This window comes from Hippopotamus amphibius, chromosome 2, assembly GCF_030028045.1.
Source record: "Hippopotamus amphibius kiboko isolate mHipAmp2 chromosome 2, mHipAmp2.hap2, whole genome shotgun sequence".
Classification (NCBI taxonomy): Eukaryota; Metazoa; Chordata; class Mammalia; order Artiodactyla; family Hippopotamidae; genus Hippopotamus; species Hippopotamus amphibius.
Genome location: NC_080187.1, coordinates 175,128,504 through 175,135,997, shown reverse-complemented (window position 1 = coordinate 175,135,997; position 7,494 = coordinate 175,128,504). Strand labels below are relative to the sequence as shown.

The 7,494-nt window shown below is 44.1% G+C and overlaps 1 non-coding gene across 1 annotated transcript; it reads right to left on the bottom strand.

Moving 5' to 3' along the window:
* Window positions 1-5,312: 5,312 nt before the first annotated feature.
* TRNAL-UAG (transfer RNA leucine (anticodon UAG)) lies at window positions 5,313-5,394 on the bottom strand. Its single transcript has one exon. It is a non-coding gene; the product is annotated as a tRNA-Leu (tRNA).
* Window positions 5,395-7,494: the final 2,100 nt, after the last annotated feature.

Genomic DNA, 7,494 nt, shown 5'->3' with positions numbered 1-7,494 from the left:
AGTCCTGCTACTCCACAGAGGCCTGACTGGGGCTTCCGATCCCTGCAGCTGCCCTCTCCCACCAAGCAGTTTTTACTACCACGGAATATTCTGTTCTCATGTACGGATCACCTTCGTTTGATGGCTGACACCATTTTTCAGAAGAACATTCGGGCTCCTTCGGGTTTTTAACCTGGCACATCACATCCAAAATAATAATTAAATTCTGAGTGCAGTAGTTCTCAACCCTGGCTGTTCATTAGAATCACCTGAGGAACTTAAAAATATTCCCCTGTCGAGGCCGCACCCTCTACCGATTACATCAGAATCTCTATGGGTAGTATCCAAGCATCAACGTTTTGTGAAGTTTCCCAAGTGCAGCCAACATAAAAAAAAAGTGCAGGAGGATATTCCAGCAAACTTGTTCTATTCCTTTTAAGGACATCTCACTTGTCCTGCCTGTCAAGTCAAAACCTGCTTGGCCAGAAGCTATTTTCTCTGGACACCTGCTGGGACACAGCCAAGAAAGGTCATTGCTGGGTTCAATGCCTGGATGTCAGTGGGAGAATGCCACTTGGCTACCTTTGTCAGATCACGGAAAATATCGTGTGCTCTACATCTTACCAGTTACTAGACTTTCCAAAAATCAGGGTAAAGTTGTTATAGATTACAAGGAGGAACCACGTATAAGAAGGGCTTTTCCCCAGTCCCTCTAAATTCCTGACTTTCAGTCCTGTTCTTTGACACGTCTCAGGGTGATCCAGGGCTTCTAACTCCCTTATTCCCACCTATACACCTGGGGTGAGCTCTGGACTTAAAGCCTTAGCACTAGGAGCAAATACATATCCGAAAGGACACATGAGAATAGGTTTTCCGGTTCACAATTTCGTGGATCCTAAATCGTTCATTTAATTGTCGGAGACTGATTTAATCAACATAGTCTAAAAGTGTTGACTTCTCCTTGATCTTTGACGTGGCCTATAGAAAAGATGAGACAGAGATGCTACTCCCAGAGCCACTGCCCTCTTCCCAAAGCTTCTGCCCAGGAATTGGGGAGATTGCGGCGGGGGGTGGGGGGGGGGGAGAACCTTGGGGGAGGGTCTGGCTCCAGTCTCAGAGCCATCTGCACCAACACTGGAGATCTCCTATTAGGAGAGACATAGAGGTTGAAGTGGGTATTGTACGGGACAAATCAGGTGTGAGGGGGTGGCGGCTCCGTGTATCGTGGGCTTTGTCCAGACTCAGCAGCGCAGGCGGCATTCATACAGATTGTGTTCCTGTTTCATCTGGGCCTTGTCTTCTAGTGTGACTGCCTCCGGAGAGTGACGTGCAATTACCTGAGCCTAGGGACAAATATCTCCTACTTCTTCCTTCTGCCAGTTTTGTTGGTTGTGGATCAACAAAATGAAAGTCTCTCTTAGAAAAATACAATAAGGAGATTCAAAGATTAGTGCACCAGACAGGAGCTAAGATATGAAATCCCCATGGGGCCCTAGCTGTTGCACTTTTTATACTCTGTGATGTATTTACCAGACCAAGAAGACTTCACTGGTGAATTTTAACAAACATTTCAGGGAGAAACAATGCCATTTATACACAACTTCTTCCAGAAAAATTAAAGAGGAGGTAATAAGTCCTAACTCTTTCTATGAGGCCAGCATGTTTTTGACATCAAAACCAGACAAAGACATTACAGGAAAAAAGAAAACTACAGACCAATGTATCTCAAGAACATAGAAGCAAAACAAAACAAAACAAAAAAGAAAAAAACAACTTAGCAATACTTTAGCAAGTTGAATCCATGATATATAAAATAATAATACATAAGATCAAGTGGGCTTCATCACCGACAAGCAATGTTGGTTTAATACTCAAAGTCAATTAATGTAAGTTATCATAGTAACACATTAAAAGAAGAAAAATCATAGGATCTTACCAAAAGATGCAGACAAAGTGTTTGACAAAGTACGCATTCATTCTTGACACAAACTCTCAGCAAATTAGGATAAGAAGGGAACTTCTTCATCCAATAAAAGCATCTATGAAAACTGTCAACTAACATTGACTTAATAATAAAAGACTGAATGTCTCCCCCATAAGATAAGGAGCAAACAAGTACATCTGCTTTCATCACTTGTATCAACATGGTACTAGAAATTTTTGCCCAATCAGTAATGAAAAAAAATTGAAATAGAAGGCATCCAGCATCTGTGTTTGAACAAAGAAGTAAAGCTGTGTTTTTTTCCAAGAAAACATAACAGCCTGGGGCATGCGGAAGCTGCCTGGCTGCCGGGACACCAGGTAGGAGCATGAGGATATTCTCAGAGCTTCAGGGTGCTGCCCCATTGGCAGATTACCCCCCAGGCCGCCCTTTCCCCAAATGGTGAGCTATTGGGATGGTACCCCCGGAAACTCCTGGGTCTGCCCAGTGCCTATGCCCTTCCCTGGCCAGCTGGAATGCCAAGAATATGCTTTGGAGGAAAAGCAAGAGGAAGAGCCGACAGCACCAGCACTTCATGGCCCCAGAAGGCTAACTACAAATTGGCACTTGCCATCTACCTCTACAAGATTAAATCACATGTGCTGCTGTAGCTGCTGACCTTCCACATCCCCTGAAGAGAATTCAGGGTGGAGATCAGGAATGAGACACTCTGTGCTTTGGAAAAATGGGTGGAACAGGTCTTCAGATAGTTAGATGTTTTCAGGAGCTGATTTTGTAAGCCAATCTTTGCATCTCCTCATATATAGAAAAGTACTAAATCCCTTCATGGTGATGTCTGCTCCTTGTGACTAGCAGAAACCCGCTACAAAAATATGTGTTTGATTGCATGTACTCACTCCTTCACCAAGATCACATAGATACTGACCTTCCACCCTACCTCTTCAGAACAGTGTCTCAGAGCTATCTGGGATGCTGTTTCCTGGGCTTCAGTCTTCATTTTACCCCAAATAAAGCTAAACTTGCAACTCTCAGGTTGTGGAGTTTTTTTTTTTTTTTAGATCAACACAGGCTCTCACTCTTCCTTGTGCTGTGTGGATTTTCTGTCAGTCTGAGCAAAGTGGCAGGGCCAGGAAGGGAGAGACACATTACTGAAACCACACAGCTGTGAACTCAGGACCACAGATTGTTCCGGGAGCTGGCTGAGTCATTGACCGCTGCTGGCCTGGCTCCAGGACTTCGTTCTAGATTCCTTGAAAGTCTGTAGCTGACGCCACACTCAAGCTGAGCAGTAGCTTCAGTTCTTTGGTCTGTGGGTTGATGGAGGATGGAGCTGTTAGCAGTGGGGAAATGTACTCGGTTTAAAATGTTCTGGAATAAAACTCAATTGGAAAAGTGAAAAAAAACCATGAAAGCATGTATATATATTGTGTATACCGTATATAGTGTCTAGCAATGAACAATCAGAAATTGATTTTGAATTCTTTTAAGAAGCAATCCAATTTACTATAGAATCATTAAATATGAAATACTTAGCATTAAAATATGTCCAAGACTTGTACACCAAAAAAAAAAAAATGCTGAGAGAAATGGAAGAAAACCTAAATACAAGGAAAAACATTTTGTGTTTGTGAATGAAAAGACAATATTGTTAAGATATCAATTATCCCTAAATTGATTTATAGGTTCAATGCAATCCAAATCAAAATAACAACAGTTTTTTTCCCAGAAAATGATCAGCCGATTCCAAAATTCACACAAAAATTCAAAGACATAGCATGCCCCAAACAACTTTGAAACGAAGAACAAAATTGGAGGACTCACTCTGCCTGACATCAAGATTTATAAAGCTGCTATAATCAAGACTGTAGCATTGGCATTAAGATACAAAAAGCCAGATCTATGGAACAGGAGTACAGAGGTAGAACCATGCATGTATTATCAACAAATTTTTGACAAAATCTCAAAGGCAATTCAGTAGAGAAAGGTAGTCTTTTCAACAAATGATGCTTTAAAAAATTGTTTTTATCCCTACTTCACACTGAATGAAAAATTAACTTAAAATGGATCAAAAATCAAAACTATAAAATACTTAGAATAAAATATTTGTCAACTTGTGTTGGAGGAAGATTTCTTAGATGCAACATTAAAAGCATGACCCATAAAAGAAAAATTAAGTACAATGATTAATTGTACTTCATAAAATTAAGAAGCCCTGCCCTTTAAAAGACACTGTTAAGAGCTTGAGAAGACAGTACGGAAATATATGTATAAACACAGCTGATTTACCTTGTACAGCAAAAACTGGCACAACAGTGTAATGCAATTATACTCTAATAAAGAGCTTAAAAAACAGAGGGAGAGAGACTGAAAAGACAAACTGAACACTGGGAGTTAATACCCTCAGTCTTTAAGGGAGGATTCTGCTTCCCAGGGGACATTTGACAATGTCCGGAGACATTTTCCGTTGTCACAACTGGGACAGTACTACTGGTGTCTAGTGGGTAAAGTCCAGGAATGCTGCCAAACATTCTACAATACATATGACAGGCCCGCACAACAAGGAATTAACCAAAATGTCACTATGGTGAGGCTGACGAGTAACAAGTCACGTGGACAAATTTATCTCTCACCTCCTTTAGGGCACGGGCCAGTCAGGACCATCACCACCTACTAAAATGAACCGATGACTCCTTCCCAAAGGCTTGAGGAAAGAAACAACGCCTGGATTCAAACCTAGGTGCAGTGGCTGCCAGACCTTTCCCAATGCACCCTTTGGGTACCAAAGGCAGTACACATGGGGCAGGAAAGGCATTGCCCAAAGGTCAGAAAGTGAGACTAGTCCTTAAAGAGCTCAAATTCTGACTTTGAACCCATCCTAGGACACTTTGTGGGCTAGGTAGGGGTCAGGGTACTCTTCATCGTCTGGCTCAAGCCTGGGAATTGAATCACTTCCCTGAGCTGGTGAGCATTTGCCTCCTTTGATGATTAGCTTCCTGCTTAACCCATCTCCTTTACTGGCCTGACTTGACCACCTTTACCTGGAGGGAGAGACGGAAAGAGAAAAGGGGCGGGGGGTGGGGGTGCTATTGTAGCGGGGAGACCAGCAGAGAAATAGGGAACATCCTGTAGAAAACAGTAGGGGTCCCAGAGGCAGTCAGCGGCAGAAAGTATGCACAGGGACACTCTGCACCTGCCCGAATTTTGCCGGGTTAACACTTAGGAGCAAACGATGAGACAAAGCCTTACTTCACTCCCTGCTCTCCTCCATGTCCTGCCGTCCCGCCGCGCCGGTTTTAGGAGACATGCATTTTCAAGGTAGAAAGCCCCAGCTTAAATGCCATCCCTTTGGCAAGTCCTTATAGTGATCGTTTACGATTAATAAGCAAAACCCTGGCAGCGGTGGGATTCGAACCCACGCCTCCGAAGAGACTGGAGCCTAAATCCAGCGCCTTAGACCGCTCGGCCACGCTACCAACCCTACTTTGCAAAATTCCTTATACTTGCTAGCTATACTTTTCTGCCTTTTTTCAGCGTTGTCTACTCCCTGACCCGAAACCATGATTCTAGATATCACCAAAGGACGCTAAGAAAGTTCCCTGCTCTACTAGGACTCTAACCTGCACCCACCCAACCCAAACAGCTCTTCTCACTCCAGGAACTAGAAGGAAAGACTTTCAAAACCAAGTATCCGCTCCCGAAGCGCAGCACTAGGTGTCTAGCTAGAACGTTAAATAACTCCCCGAAGGCGGGTCGCATCAGCGTCCGCCTGGCGCCCAGCGAGCGCTCAAAAACTATTGGTTGAGAGGAAGAATGAACACCTTTAGACTTCAGATCACTTGGGGATAGTGGTGGTGGTGCAGTAAGAAAGGGAAAAGCTGTCTTTCCCTGTCACTCCCGCGGGGCGCGACTTTGATTCTTTGCTAAATTTTGAGTTTGATACTTTTCGGTTCTGAAGCCAGGAGAGGAGTCTGAGTCTCCAAAAGGCATGCATAGGGCGTGCATTACACGATTATAAAAAAAAAAAAAAAAAAAAGCAGCTTGTCTCTTAGTTAGTTTCCCTTTTGCTCCTCTTGGTGGAAAGCGCAAATAGCCGACGCCAGTCAGTGCCCGCTCCCTAGTGTCAGCCCAAGCAGAGTCGCAGAGTCTGCAGAGTCTTCCCAACTCAGCCTGACGGAAGGGAGGCTGTCTTTTAGGTTGGATCGGTTCCTGCTTCCGCGGAGCTTCCAGTCCCTTTCTTTGGAACATGTATCTCAGCGTCTTCCATCGCTGCGTCTCCCGGAGAGGTCCCGTTCCCCTGCGCAGTTGTAGCCATGCGGCGGCTGTTATTACCGGAGACTGCAGAAAGAGATGGCTGAGATGCCCTGCCCTAAGGACTGAGGCCAGATTCTGAGCTCAGGCTGGAACTCGAGGCACCCAGGATTTCAGAGAACTCTGCATGCTCCCGCTCCTCATCCTACCCAGAAGCCCAAGCCTTCAGACCTCCGGAGAGGAGCCTGGAAACTCGGCCAGAATAGGCGAGATAATTAGCTTCACATTGCCACTCCTCTTGACACAGAAGTGTAGCCACACATCGGTACTCCAAACGTTTTAGCATCTGTCTAGGGTCCACCAAACTTGAGTTTCCATGTTCCCTATGTGAAAAGGAATTTTTGCTTCTTTTAGTTACAACGAAGGGGAAATTTCAGAATGCCAAGATGCTGATACATCTGTTTTGCTAGCTTGCGGCGGTAGCCGAGAATTATTTCACAACTACCGCCTAGAGCTGCGGGGAGATGGTGGGGGTGTGTGTGGGGGGCAATTAAAACCATTGCAGCAGAGATCAGTATTGTATTTTGGAATTCTAACAGGTGACTGAGGCAAAAGGCTGGGTGATGGGATTGGGGGATGTTCCGGCCAATTTTCTGCCTTATAAGGGCAGAAATTGTGGCTCCCTGGTGACATCCGATCACATCCTTCATTTGATAAAATTAAAACTATTTGGGGGGGGGGCAAGTTTCCGTCAAGAACTTTAAATAGGGAGGTTGTATCTGCTCATGTTCTGTGCTTCCCTCTCGCTTTCAAATATACAGTCTATGTCAGGGAAGAAGCACCCAGACCTGGCTTAGTTCCTTAAGAATGGACAATTGTCATTGTCTCTTAGTTCCTCCAAGAGAAGGGAAAATTAATCCCATGGTGGTATTGGAGTTTCCCAAGTTACATAAAGGGGATTTACCCAGAGCCTCCAGTAAAATTCTGTGATCTTTGTTATGGGTAGAATTGTGTCCCTCCAAAAGAATATATAGAAGTCCTAATCCCCAGTACCCCAATATGTGACCTTACTTGGAAATAAGGCAGTTACAGAAGTAATCAAGTTAAAATGAGGTCATTATCACTAATCATCAGAGAAATGCAAGTCAAAGCCACAATGAGGTATCACCTCACACCAATCAGAATGGCCATCATCACAAAGTCTGGAAACAACAAATGTTGGAGAGGGTGTGGAGAAAAGGGAACTCTCCTGCACTGTTGGTGGGACTGTAAGTTGGTACAGCCACTATGGAAAACTATTTGGAGGTTCCTTAAAAAACTACAAA